The following is a 14,922-nucleotide window of genomic DNA, read 5'->3' as shown; positions in this document are numbered from 1 at the left end:
CAAAATGGACTGTGAATTTGGTAGGGCCCTATCCATAAGGCAATTCATTCATATGGAAGATGATACATATTATTGTTTGTTGTTATTCCCTGGAACTGCATTGCACTGTCACTATTCTTTACCCATACACAGTAACTTAACAAGTAAAGATGGCAAGGAAAATATTCAGGCAGCATATTTGGCAGTTTATAAAGTTTATCTGAAGAGTAGCAAAGATTCTTTTGAAAGTGGGCAATTCCAGCTTTTCATTGAGTCATGCTCAAGCTTTTACTCAATTACTCCTTTAATATTAACCTTGACCTCCTCTGTTTATGCCATTTTCCCAGTCCAACCTCCAACTGTTTCCCGTATTTTGGGAAGGAAGTGGGGATGGGGGCGGGGGCGGGGAGCGGAGGAGAATCATGTCTCTTTAAGAAAAATGCTTCTTTGCTCCTGCCAGCGCCTAGTGGTAATATAGAGCCTCTCTAGTAAGTAACACACTTTACTATCCTCCAGCTTTGGAGCTGCTGCAGTGTGTCTGTGCAGCACTGCAGAATCCCCACCTACAGAAGAGAAAAACACACACACACACACGCAGACATTGGCCAAACAGGAAGCCCTGGACGGCTGTTTGGTAAGTAAACTAGCAAATCTTGTATCCATTTCTTAAACAAATATGTAAAAGGTGGGGGGGGGGGGCGTGGATGGGAAAGGTTGTTCATACACATTTGAAATAGATTATGCTGCATGCTGTTTTCTGCCGCTCTCCCTGTGTCCCTCAACTGCTGGAGAGACAACTCCCCCCCCCCCCCGTCTGCCCTCAAAGCACTTTTTGCAGTATTAATCAGCATAAACTTTCATGCAACAAGAAATTTGGGAAGAGGGAGATTTTTTTTTTAAATGAGAGAAATATCTTGCTTTTTCCTCCAATCGCAGAGCCAAACATGGCAAGTCAAACGACATAATGCCATCATGTGCCTGGCAAAATCCCCATGTCCTAAAGCATCAAAAGGATGTGCTGATTTCCCGCCCCCCCCCAATTTTCTGAAATAATCTGGGGGTGAAGGGGAGAATGAAGGGGAGTTGAGCGCTACTGTCCCAGATCTTAGGGTCAGCAATCGGGGGGGGGGGGGGGAGAAACTGGGGGGAAGATCGGTGTGCCAAGACAAGCCTTATGCTTTCCTCCACCCCCTCAAAATACAAGAGGGTTGGGAGGGGGGGTTGCACCATCCTGTGAAGGAGGATGGAGCGAGTAGTGAGTGCTGGGGGAAGGAAGTGTGGGTGTGCCGGTGTCTATGTGAGTGGTATCTGTACATAGGGGAGATGGAAAGAGTTGTATATGGAGGAAATGGAGTGCAGCGTGTGCATGCTGGGTGTGAGCTGTGTGAGGAGGAATAAAATTGTGAATGTTATTTAGGACGCAAGGGAGAAATGGATTGAATTTGGGGGAAGGCAGAAAGGTGCCTGGGAAATCATTCGAATTTTGGGCAGGGGTTGGACGGTGCCTGGATGAAATGGCTTGAATTTGGAGAGGGGGAATGAAGTTTGTAGGGGGAATATGAAATTAGATGGGGTGGGGGTTGATTCAATATATGCGGATAGAGTGTGAATCGGAGAAATGGGAGAGAAATTAAGTGAATTGACGGCTGGATTGAGGGGAAAACGGTGTGACAGTGGAGTTTTTAGGGGGCATGGAGTAAGCGGTAGGAATACAATGGGTTGGGGTAACTGAAGGCGGTGTGCAATGAGGGGTAGGAATTAACTGGGACTAATTAACTGCAGTAACTGCAGGGGTTGCGGGGGGAGAGGGGGTAGGAATTAACTGGCTGGGGGTAATGAGGGGAGGGAGGGGTAGAGATGAATTGGGTGGAGGTAGCTGCAGGGCTTGGGGCAATGGAGGTGTAGGAATTGACATGGGGTAATGCAGGGCTAAGGGGTGGTGGGGCAATGGATGTGTAGGAATTAAGTGGGGGGTATGGGCAATGCAGGGGATGGAGGAGCAATAAAGGGGTAGGAATTAACTGGTGGTAGGGGCAATGGAGAGGCATTGGGGCATAGGGGCATTGCAGGGGTTGGGGCAGTGCAGTGGTGGAAGGGGCCTGGAGGGGCAATGCAGGGGATGGGGAATGGAAGAGCAATGCAGCGGCTGGAGGGGTCGGGCAATGCAGGAGCTGGGGGGGCAGGAGGAGCAATGTAGGCAGTGGAGGGATTGGGGCAATGCAGGTGCTGGGGGGGGAGCTGGAGGAGCAATACAGGGGTTGGACTTGGAGGGGTTGGAGCAATGCAGGGGCTGGGGGGCCTGGGAGGGTGGGGCACTGGAGGAGCAGGAATTAACTGGTGGTAAGGGCAGTGCAGGGGCTGGAAGTGGTGGGGCACTGCAGGGGAGCGGGAGGAGCACTACAGGGGATTGAGGTGATGGGGCAATGCAGGGGTAAGAATTAACAGTGGGGGGGGTTGGGGTATTGCACGGGGGCTGTCTGGAGATGGTGGGGCAATAGAGAGATAAGAGTTAACGGTGGGGGGGGATTGGGGCAATGCATGGGGGGCTAGGGGAGCACTGTAGGGGCTTGAGGTGGTGGGGCAATAGAGAGATAAGAATTAACGGTGATCGGGGGTTGGGGCAATGGAGAGGTAAGAATTAACGGTGGAGGGGTTGGGGCAATGCACAAGGGGTGGGGGAGCACTGTAGGGGCTGGAGCAATGGAGAGATAAGAATTAACGGTGGGGGGGGGTTGGGGCAATGGAGAGATAAGAATTAACGGTGTGGGGGGGTTGGGGCAATGCACAAGGGGTGGGGGAGCACTGTAGGGGCTGGAGCAATGGAGAGATAAGAATTAACGGTGGGGGGGGTTTGGGGCAATGGAGAGGTAAGAATTAACGGTGTGGGGGGGTTGGGGCAATGGAGAGGTAAGAATTAACAGTGGGGGGGGTTGGGGCAATGCACAAGGGGTGGGGGAGCACTGTAGGGGCTGGAGCAATGGAGAGATAAGAATTAACGGTGGGGGGGGGGGGTTGGGGCAATGCACAAGGGGTGGGGGAGCACTGTAGGGCTGGAGGTGGGGGGGCAATGGAGAGGTAAGAATTAACGGTGGTGGTGGGGGGGTTGGGGCAATGGAGAGGTAAGAATTAACGGTGGGGGGCGGGGTTAGGGCAATGCACGGGGGGTGGGGGAGCACCATAGGGGCTGGAGGGCCTGGGGGTGGGGCAATGGAGGAGTAGGATTGAGGAGGGGCAGGGGTAATGCAGCTGGCTCGGGGAGGACATGCGGCCCCTGGGAAGCCGCCCCCGCCGGCTGTGGAGGGGCGAAGGCCCCAGCGATCTGCGGGGGGGGGCGGCTGTGCCTGCGAGGGGTCAGAATTCACGGGCTGGGTAGGGCCAGCGGGGGGGGGGGGGTGGGGGGGGGAAGAGGCGGGAGCGAGGGGCGGAGCTGGTCCGCCCCGCAGGCCCCGTCCTTACGGAGCCCCGCCCCCGCCGCCGCCGGCCGACAACAACAGACAGCCCCTGCGCCCCTCCCCCCCCCTCCCCGCGCGCAGCTCGGCTCCTCAGCCCGGCGCGGGGCCGGGAGAGATTCAAACTCGGCCGAGCGTTGGCGGCGCCCGCCGTGGAGAGGGACGGGCGCGAGCGAGCCAATGGGGGAGGGGCCGCTGCCAGATAGGGAGCCGCCGGCGCGGGTGGCGGGAGGAGGAGCCCAGGTGTCCCTTCCTGCCACATCCGGAGCTCCGCCGCCCCGCCCCCGAGGTGCGCTGTAGCCGAGGAGCGGCGGGGGATGCACAAAGGCGCGCTAGCTCCTGAGGTAAACAAACGTCTCTCTCCTGCCCCGGCCCTGGGGGGCGATTCAAGACTCGCCCCCCCCCTCCACGCTGGGCTGGCCGGGACGCCATGTGCCCCCCCCCCCCCGCGCATAGACTTCTTTCCCTGGGGGATGGTCCCTGTGTGGGGGGCCGCTGGGAGGGAGTAAGGGGGTGGCGGCGGGGGTGTGAGGGCTGTGCTTATCCCGGGCCCCTCGGCGGGGGGGGGGGGGCGTTCACACTGTTACACGCCCCACGCGGGAGACGCTGTGCCCCTGCTCTGCGGAGCTGTGGGGTGTTTGCCTGGGAAGCCAGTGGGGCTGGGGGGAGAGTTTCAAGGGGGGCACCTAGAGAGGCATTCACATTGGTGTATCCCACCACGTGGGAGATGCTCCCCCTCCGCCCCCCCCCCCATTAGCTCTGTGGGGTGTTTGTCTGGGAAGTCAGGGGGGCTGGGGTGAGGGTTTCCTAGTGTGTACGGGTGAGGTGTGATTTATTGGGCATCGCATGCAGAGATCCCCTTAAGGAGGGTGTGAGTCAAACGCTTCCTGTTCTCCCCCCTGCCCCCCCCCCATCATTCAGTCCTGGGAGCTAGTTACCCTAAAATCCAGCTGGGATGCATGTCCTGGGTGTATTTTGTTTTTTTTTTTTGAGGTGGGGGGGTGGATGTTTGGGTGAGAAGGATGGCTTTTGGAGGAGGGAGAGGAGAGAAGTGGGGCTTTATGGCTCATCCAAATTTAGTTCAAAACATTGGCCCGCAACCCCACTGGGTTCAAAATTAATGTGATGGTTTGTGGTAATCATCTTCAGGTGGGTGGAATTGTTTCTGGGGCTGTTGCATGATGTTGCAGTTTGGATGAAGAAATCCTAAATAAAAAGGAGGTATCTAAATGTTTGAAACATACCTAACAAGCTTCCTTTGTGTTCCTTTATAAAATAATCTAAAGTCTGTTCCCTCCTGTTTCTTCCCAATTCATAGATTCATAGAATATCAGAGTTGGAAGAGACCTCAGGAGGTCATCTAGTCCAACCCCCTGCAATTGAGTGTTTATGTTTGGATAGATCTAATGCAAGCATGTTGTGTTTACATGTATGTGTGCATCCTGCTGGGGCTGTTGGGCTTGGGGCTATGTAAATAAGTGGACTGAAGGGATTACCTGATGCCACCAGTATTTAGGGGAAAAGAGCATATCACTGTGAATTGGATGATCTAGGGCCCCTTGCACCCTCTGTAATTGTAAAACCTTTGCTCGCTCTATTGTTTCCATAAGTATAAGAACCTAGTAGTTGCCCGTGGGCCAGAGCCATCACTTTCACAGGTGTGAATGAATCATTTCTCATCCATATTCAGAAAAGAAGTGGTATTCATGTCAGTCCTTCCCCCCATTCTTGTTAGGCTGAGTAATATGATAGAGGTTGAAATGCAGTTGTTACTTTCATAGATATGAGTGTTACAGGGCTAATGTGGAACTTTATCTCAGTGAGGGTGTTTTCCTGGAGAGGAGCTGACGATGGAAGCGTCTTTCTCTTTACTGCAGTGCTGATCTAAAAAAAGTAGGATTTAAATAAAATGTCATCTCTGTTTGGAAAAATGTAGTATCAATATGTTGAGAGTCTTTAAACTACAGTGATGGGAAACTTTGGAGTGCTTGTAGGTCTGTATCTAGGAGAAACTTTTCTAAACCTATGTTCAAAGTGAGTAGTAGTTCTTATTACTTAAATTTAGCAGCAACTTTTTCATTGGCATGGATACAGAGATCTTAAAAATTCTATTCTATTATATATAGGTTCTTATACTCTGCACTATAGTATCTGAATGGCTTCCAGTAATGCATTAAGTGATGTGACTAACATCTGTCATGTATGGTTCATTCTCTCTTATCCCCTCCCCAGGGGAAGAACTGTGTATGTAGAGCAGTGTTTTGGTAGGGTTTGGAGTCTCATTTATTTTTAAACAGAAAGAAAGGTCGAAGTGTGCCTGACATTTGGAATGCAAGGTCGCAAGGTTTACGATGGTCCTTAGTTTCTGTAGGAGTTTGTTCCACAGTCTCAGCTTGGACCCCAAGAAAGCTCTGTCTCCTCCAGGCCAGAAGTTTCACTGTGCCTGAGGAGTGGATATATCAGCTATGGTTTTCATTGCAGAGCTCTAGGCAATCTTCTAAATATGTTGGGACCACCAGCCCATTGATTACGTTTGAATACAAGTATGGAGATTTGAACTTGACCAGAGATTCTATGGGAAGCTACTCTAGAGCACTCCTAAACTAGGAACTGAATTGGCCAGCTGTGGCTGTGTATCTTTAACCAAAGGAGACTGAATAGTTTACAACTATGGTGCAAAATGCTTTCCTCTACCTACTAGCATCATGTTGTCATACTCAACTCTAGCTTCTACCAGCTTTTTTTCATCTGTGATCTGATCTTGTACAAGCACCAGACTATCTTGGTGGTAGTGCTATGGTTGTGTGGGGTGAAACAAAGGTAGAACTCTATGTAATTCACATAGTGCTGGTACTGTAGTTTATGGCATTTTACCTGCGTCCCTGGTGGATGGATATAATTGTTGAATAGGACTGAAGAGCGAATTGATCCTTGTGGGACTTGACAAGTGAAGGGTCTAATGGCAGAGGCATAGTGACCCATCACGATTCTTGGATTTAAATTATTTTAGTATATTCTGCTGGACCTCTGCCACCTCTCTTAAGTAGGACAACAGTTTCTTATGGTCAACAGGGTTGAGTGCTGTAGAAAGGGGAAGCCATTCATTTTCATCCTCCTGGACATCATCCGTTAACAGCAGGAGATCATCCTTCAGTGCCACTAAAGCTGTTTCTCTCCTATGTCCTAGCATGAATCCAGATTTGTGCCAGGCGTAGCATATTGACTTCAACTAGATAAGCTCGTACAGTGGAGTCGCATCTTACGCGCGGGTTAGGTTCTAAAGTCAGCGCATAAGGCGAAAATCAAATATAGTCAAAAAGAGAGAGAGACGGAAGAATGAAAGAATAAAAAAGGGAGAAAGACAACTTCAGCGTCGTTATGTGCAAACCGGAGTGCCTCAGGATGGCCAGGAGCATTGTCTATGATCAGCAACACTTTAAAATCAAGTCCTTTCTTTTCGAGGTACCTCTTGAGCTCCGGAATGAAACACTTGTGGAACCAATCCGGAAATAATGGTGCTGTCACTCAAGCCTTTTTATTTGATTGCCAGAACGCAGGCAGGAGATTTTTGTTCTTGCCTTTTAAGGCATGGGGATTGGTAGCCCTGTAGAGCAAGTCCAGCTTTCTTAAATGCCTAGCTGCATTGCCACAAGACAGCACAGTCACATGGTCTTTAGGTGCTTTGAAGCCAGGGGCTTATCTTTCTGATTTTTGAAGTGTAAGTGCAGTTGGACGTTTTTTTTCCAGAAGAGCCTAGTCTCGTCAGCATTAAAAGCTTGTTCTGGAAGATAGTCCTTTTCCTCTATGATTTTCTTTAATTGTTTGGGGTAGGCTTTTGCTGCCTCTTCTTTGGCAGATGCAGCTTCACCAGTAGTCTGCACATTTTTGAGGTTGAAGCGGTTTCTAAAACTGTTAAGCCAACCTTGGCCGGCATTGAATTCCTTCTCATCGGAAGGCTGTCCATCTTCAGCAAGAGGTTTGAACAGCGCGCAGAGGCTAAGAGCCTTTTCTCGCAACGCGTTGCCATCGATAGGCACACGTTTATGGTTCATGTCTTCCAACCATAAGTTTAATGCCTTTTCAGTCTTCACTAAAGTCTTATCACGCACCTGGCTCATCACCTTAGCAGTTATTGGAGCACTTGATGCCACGGCTTGACGAATTTCTCTCTCTCAAATCTTGATGGCATGGATGCTAGATTCGTTGCGGCCATATTTACATGCCACGTTGGAGACTGACGTACCGTCTCAAGTCCAACACAGTCAGTTTTTCCTCCAGCATTGGAACAGATGACTGTTTCTTTGGTTGAGCACCAGATGAAGTAGTTGGCTTGCGTTTAGGGGCCATGTTATATGAAAAATACGTATCTTTAAACACTAGAATCACACTCAGCGCGGCGAGATGCTCACCAGATCGGTGGTCAGCGATCGATCCAATGGGGGGCGATCTATTTCGTCTAGTCTAGACATGATAAATCGACCCCTCGAGTCCTCTCCCGTCGACTCCTGTACAGTACTCCACCGCCGCAAGTTATTGTTTTTCCTTTCTTTTTTTTTTTCCTGCCGACCTCATATAGTTGAATTCACGAAAGTTAAATGCACGTATGATGAAACTCCACTGTAGTTGGCCTTTGGCTTAATCCTCTGAGCTTGCTCAGAAATTAGTCTGATCCTGGGCAGTAGCTAGCTAGAACTGATGTATCCAGGTGGGTTTCTTCAGTGTCTGTTGTGCTATTGCAAGTTTGAAGGCGGAAAGGAAGATTCTTTTTCTAAATGAGGCATTGGCTATTTCAGCCACAAGTGTCATTGATTGCTCATGACCTTTTCACCTGTTAGGTATTCGCAGGTCTTGGGTTGAGACTCCTTTAGTGTGTCCAGTATTTCACAAGGAATGAAAGTACCGGACTTGGAGAATGCAGACAGGTTGGTTGCCGCCTGGTAGGCGGAGTGAAGCCATGCTGTTTGAAAAGCCTTTCTCTGTGTGTGTGATCTGATCAGTGAAGTAGGATGATGGATTCTGTTGTGGCCTGTAGGCGCTCCAGTTTCATGAACTGGTTTATCACCGTAGGATAGCTCTTTAGGTGGGATGTGGTAGCTTCAGTGGAGTGATAGGAAGGTTCTGTTGGTGGCTGTAATACAGTCTCAGCACAGGCTTTGAGAAATTTATATTTTATCCTGTCTGTTTCAGCCTTTGATTTCTACCATCAGTCCTTGAGTTTCTGACCCTCTCTCTTCACCCTGATGCAGGGTGTCAGAAAACCAAGGAGATCTATGTGGGAGATGGTGAGGGAGGGGCTATTTGGGGGGGGGAGTGGATTGATGGTCGAGGCTAGTATAAGTCATAATGATTCACTAGATCCTTGATTCTTTGTCCTACAGGCAGAGTTCTTGCTGTACTTTAGCATGCTTTGGAATTTGATGAGTGGCTAAGAGTCTTCATGGTCTAATCAGAGTCATTGGTCTTGTTGCCTGGGAGGTTGGAGAGCTCCGACTACTGTTTTAATGAGGTGATACGGTGAGTCCAAGTCCGCGTCCTCTGATGACATTTAATCCAAAAACCAGGTTCAGACTGTGACTGGCTACATTGGCTGGAGCAGAGGTAACCCATGAAAGTTATAGGGAGGCAGTTGAGTTAGGGAGGAGTTGGGTTTTTGCATCTGCAGTATTGTTGATGTGAACGTTGAAATCTCCCAGGATGATGAGCCTGGGATATTCCCTTGTGAGCTATGGAAATGAATCAGGGAGCCCCTTTATGAACCCTTTAGTCTTTGGTGTTGTGTAAATGAGCACAGAATCTTAGCTATGGTTCTGTTTCTGTTGTTCATTCAAATGTATCCACTGAACTTGTCTTACCTGAGGCACCTCTTTTGGATGTTTGAAGAGAAGATGGGTGCAGTGATTCTTGCCTTTTCTGAGTCAGTGATAGGCTGAGCAGCCCAATACTACTCAATAGTCATGAACTAGCACAATGATTCTAGCCTTGAATTGCAAATGATGCAGGGGAAACTATTTTAAATCCAGATGTAGTCACTGATTTAAAAAAAATATATATATATTTTATTAGTGGATTTTTTCCTAAAAGCTTTCTTAAACAAAATGAAAATTTTTGTCTTAACCTACCCAGCCATGACTCATTTCCATTGAATCCAGCCTTTAAACGTACGTGTGACTCACCTGCTGGTGCATCCTCTGTTGGCTGGGCAGGGTGTAGCATGCTTTCCTGTTTTAGCACACCCTGCTGACTGACAGCCCTTCCAGCCATGCGGTGGTCTGCTGCTTCTTGCAAGTTGGTCTTCTCTCTGGGTGTCAGAGTTCCACCCCCCTCCTAGTGTATCAATAGACCAACAAATAGTAGTCTGTTAACTTCACATTGGCCCTTCAGTCTGAGTCTGGGCTCACTAGTCCTTACCCCCATGGTACTGGGGTGTGAGTGTGTATGTGGTTTTTGCTCAACCTTGGTAGGGGAACCCAGGGCTTCCCTCTCCACTATCTTCTGGTCCAGGGAACCTTGGAGAAGCAGTCAAGGCCTGACTACACCAACCCCCTCTGCCTCCCCGGACTACTTTCTACCTTGCTGTTTTTTGGACTTTTGCCTTAACCTATTTGTGGGCTCCCTTAGCCTCTTCCAGAGCTGCTTAGCATTTTCTGCTATCCAGCTGGTTCTGCTGGAGGGCTGTTTTCTCCACTCACCTCACAAGATAGCCCCTACTCAGCAGGAGTCTTCTGCTCTCTGTATGTCCCTCCACCAATGTAAAGAATCCTGGGTGTAGCTGAGTGAGGCTGATTGTGGCCACAGGCTCTCATTAACCTCTTCAGGCCTAGTGTGAGGTTGGTACACCCCATCACAAAATTGTTCAATTTTGTGTAGCAGAAGATGATAGGTTAATATAGTGCCTTATATCTCAAGGTACACTACAAATTTCAGATATACAGGAATCATTTCAGATACCAATGAAATATAACCACTTCTGGAGGAGAATGTTAAATAGTTGCAGTATTACACAACACCACTACATAACCGCGTAGAGCAGAAAATGGAGAAATCTATCCATTTGAAGTTACAAAGGAAATTAGGGTCCCGGTCCTACAAACTGACCAAATGGCCAGACTTGAGGCTATCACAGAGCTTTCCTGCTGCACCAGCATTTTCCTTGCATTATGTTTTGTAATGCCAGTTGCCTTCTAAACAAAACAATGTGTTTGCTATATCATTTGGCACAAAGTAATGAATAAAAGCTATATGATGACTCCTAGGGAATGAGAATTTATGACTTGAACCATTAATGTGCTTCGAATAACCACTGTGGCATATGGTCTTGGTTGTGTATCTACTTCTTACAGTAACTTTCAGATAAATGGCATGTAGAGGAAATGCTTCCATTCCCGCCCCCCCCATTTCAGATGCACTAGTATGTTGCCTAACCTCTAATGAAAGTGTAAAGTGTTGTTTGTTTTAAAATATGTCTCTAAATACCTTACTCATGTGTTTTTTTATGAACAGTTTGTGGCTTGGGTTACTAGTTATCTGTGAAAAGATTATTAAACAGGAAAATGCTTAGAGGCTAATAGCTTCCCCCCTCCCCCATTTAAAAACATTAACTCTTATTCTTGTACTAACTTCTCAGTTTATACTTGAAAGTTTCAACCTGTTTGGGTACTAGGGTTGGATTTCCCCCTACTCCTCCTCATATCTTCACAATTCAGTATCTTCCACTTAATCAGAATAAAGAAAAGGAGGACTTGTGGCACCTTAGAGACTAACAAATTTATTTGAGCATAAGCTTTCGTGAGCTACAGCTCACTTCATCGGATGCATTTTATGCTCAAATAAATTTGTTAGTCTCTAAGGTGCCACAAGTCCTCCTTTTCTTTTTTCGGATACAGACTAACACGGCTGCTACTCTGAAACTTAATCAGAATAGCTGTTTTATCAAGACATTGTCTTTGGAATTTATTTAAACTAATATTAACAAATGGTAATAACTGCTGCTTAGTTGGGATGGTACTGTATTAACATAAGTTCTACTTATTGGGTTGTGATGGTTAAACACATTACAGAGGTCTCATTCTCCTCCTTGGTCTCCTAAAGGCTTTGTCTTCACTAGGAAAAAAGCTAACGTGGGGGAGTAAGAACATACTTATGTGGTAGCTAAAACAAGGTAAAATCCTAGTGAAAACAAGTTGGGTTATGGCCTTAATATGTGTCAGCATGTTAAGGTAAAGACTAGTGGGGGAGCCTGGGAGTTACCTTAACCTTCTAACTCATGTGAAAGCTATAACTTGCCTTGTCTCCACTAGGAATTTACCACATTAGCCACACCTCCTTCCTAGTGAAGGTAAGGACTTGTAGCCTGTTCCTGCTCCCGTTGAAGTGAATGGGATTCTTGTGGTTTACTTGGGTGAGTGCAGGATTGACATCATATTAAGTTGTCAAAATAATGATTCAAATGAAGAAATCAAGACGAAATGCAGGGAGTCAAAAATTTCCTCCCATTTTGTTTCACTTTGATTCTCAATATCCTGCCTAGAGCATAGAGGGTGTCCAGTTTTAATTGTGGAAAGCAGTTTTAAACAATCTGCTGTGCTGGCTCAAAGAAGAGGATTCTGTTGAATCACTTCTAAAGTTCGCTTTAGTTTTGTCTTTCTATTTCTAATTACATCTATTTGTACATGTACTTTTCCATCTTAAGTTATATTTTTAACTCTATTACCTTTACATTTGACTCACTACAGACAGTGTGCATAGTGATGCATACTATTATTTATTACATGCCCTTTGTGATATAGGTCAGAGGCCAGCCAGTTCTGGGACTCGTGGTAAATGCTGTACAGATTTATAGTAAATGACTGTGCCTGCCCCCAAAGAGTTTACAATCTAAATGCAGTTGCATGTGTATTTCCCTTATAAATGGTACGGTCACTACCTTGTAACTCTCAAAGTTGTACTCTTTTGGTTCAAATTTGGTATGCTTGCTCTTTAGCAGGAAGGGGTTTCTTTTAAGTTTAATCAAAAACAGTCAAGCCCTTTTTCAATATAAAGTGGTCTGGAAAATGCTTATTGTCTTTGCAGAAAAATACTTTTGAATTTAACAGCCCTACCATATCAATGGAAGTTCATAGAAACTTGAGATTTGGTAGTGATATAAACCCTAGGATGTAGATTTGCCTTTTGTTGGTCTGGGGATGATTTTGCCGGATTATAAAAGCCTATAAATGTTTCATTTATATTCATAGTTACTCTTAATATTTGACATAATTCAGTCTCCCAAAGTTTCTTGGCAGTGTGTATACATATGTATATTAATGCACAAAATATGATGTGTACGGTTGCTCTAGGCATAACATGCCTAACACACAACCACCAAAGCAAAGAAATAATAAAAAATAATTTAAGGCATCTAACATGACACAGTTTATTCCTCCAACCAGACTCTCACTTTACCACTAGAATAACCACCATGCAGCATGAACAATAAACTGCAGTCGTAACTCTGTTCTAGTAGGGATGCCAGCCTTCCAGCATCCCGTATCCCAAACTGCCTGCCACCATAAACAGCCAGATTTCTCCTAGCCTTCTCCTCTGTTTTGCACTATTCTGGAAAATCACACTTACACATACCTGAACGCTGCCTGAGTAAGGTATGTTCTAGTGGTGAATGCTCTCATGGAGCTCCTGGTCTCTGACAAACCAGCAGTTACTTCAGAGGGGACCACGGTCACTTTGAAATTGTTCAGTGGGCTCAGGAGCTTTGCTCAGGAGCCAGCAGAGGATCTTGGTGAAGCTGTTTAACCCATTCAGTAACACATCTCCTAATCTCGTTGAACAGTTTCCCATAGATCCTGGTCTTCAGCAAAACAGCAGTACTGTGTTGAAGAACCTGGTCTCATGGACTGAAACTATTCAGATGATTCAGGAGCACTAGCGAACTCGCTGAATAGTTTCACTAAGCTCCTGGACAACAATGAGCCAACGGTAGCTGCTTCATAGAAGATGTAGGTTGTCGTCATAAATCATAATCTCCCTCAGCTAAGTGTGACACAAACCAAGTTGTGATGTAAAAACCTAATTATTATATAACCCCAGAGAATCCACCAAATTCTCACAATGCACTTTTTTTTTGTAACTCTCTACAGTTTGCGGTTTTTAAATTAATGGGGCTCAAATTTTGAGACTCAGAATGTGAACTTCTGGGAGGCCAATTTGTAATTGACTAGAATGCAAACTAATTAACCAATTTAAAAAAGAAAACTTCAGAAAATGCAAGCTTTACTCAGAGATAAGGGTAGAGATTTGGGGGGCAGATATTCTGTGGGTTTTTTTTTTGTTTTTGTTTCATACAGAGAGCTTGAACTTCTGCTTTAAATGCAAAACTGAACATAAGTTTAAATAGGGTAATGCGTTGGCACTGCCATAACAGGAAAAAAACTCTGTTGAATAATGATATTTTGGTCTAACGAGGTCTTCGATGGTTCTTTCCACAGGGAGGACCTGACCATGTGCCGCTATCTACAGTGGGTGATCCCAGCATAAGCCCAGTCTACCAAAAGGGGGCAGAGGCAGGGGTGGCTCTGCCCTTGATGGGCCTTCTTAAGTTTCTCCAGATAGGTGATCAAAATGAAAGTCACAAACATTAATGTATTCAGGGATACTCCCTCCCTGTGGCTCCAGCAAAGAGGTGGGGACAGTGAGTCTACAGTGCTGCCTATGATTCAGCTCCAACATGGGGGGAGGTGGGGTGGGTTGTGGAAGTTGCTCTGGCTGGGTCTCTGAGTTAGGGTCAGCGTCCATCTTATCCTGGTAGTCCGTTGTATTGTCCTCAGGGTCTGGGTAAAGGTCTCGTGGGTAGGAGTTGGGAGGCAGAGCCAGCTCTACCACGAGGGCCTCTCTGGCACCTTCTGTGTCCAGTGGGATCTATACACCCCATCACACTTGGGATTCTGCTGAATGCACACGTGTTTAATAAAGTAGAATGAAATTTCGGGTTTAATGGGTATTATAGTGGTGCTCAGAGGGTCCAGTCAAGATTGAAGGCTCCATTGTGTTAGATGCTATACAAACCTTGTAGAGCTTACAGTCAATCAAAACCATGCTACACAGTTCTAGAAGCAGATGTGGTTCTTTGGGATTTCATATAGCAAGAATCCTCAAATGCATCTTTTGACTTGAGTATATACACACACAGAGAGACAACGTTCTTCAAGTGATTTAAAATCTGTTATTTTCCTAAATCTTGCAGGATGGAATTCAGAAAGTTCACTGTCTACAATATTTGCCTATCTAACTGCCAAAGATATACTCTCCAAAGGTGACTCTAAAATAAAATTATCATACAGAAATTCATGCTGTCTTCTATTCTCCATTATGTAATCTCTGTCCCCATCAAAAATTTAAAATGATTTTTAGGGTATGAAAGAATATATCTTTTCTATTTGATGGATATTATGGTGAATACAAGTTAGAATTCTTGCTGGCCTGCTGATGGTACGGATTGGAT

General features: G+C 46.4%; 1 protein-coding gene across 13 annotated transcripts in view; it reads left to right on the top strand.

Annotated features, from left to right (window-relative positions):
• The first annotated feature begins 469 nt into the window (after positions 1-469).
• ADD3 (adducin 3) overlaps positions 470-14,922 on the top strand; it is a 189,641-nt gene continuing 175,188 nt past the window's right edge. For 2 of the 13 annotated variants that reach the window (XM_073354409.1, XM_073354411.1), the window contains exons 1-2: positions 3,490-3,772; positions 8,807-8,942. The gene's annotated coding sequence lies outside the window, so the exon portion shown is untranslated. Of the gene's footprint in view, positions 614-3,488; positions 3,773-8,806; positions 8,943-14,664; positions 14,734-14,922 lie in introns of those variants that run through there. The other 11 variants (XM_073354406.1, XM_073354410.1, XM_073354421.1 and 8 more) reach the window with 8 other exon arrangements.

This window comes from Lepidochelys kempii, chromosome 7 (assembly GCF_965140265.1).
Source record: "Lepidochelys kempii isolate rLepKem1 chromosome 7, rLepKem1.hap2, whole genome shotgun sequence".
In the NCBI taxonomy this organism is placed as follows: Eukaryota; Metazoa; Chordata; order Testudines; family Cheloniidae; genus Lepidochelys; species Lepidochelys kempii.
This window is presented reverse-complemented; position numbering and strand designations above follow the sequence as displayed.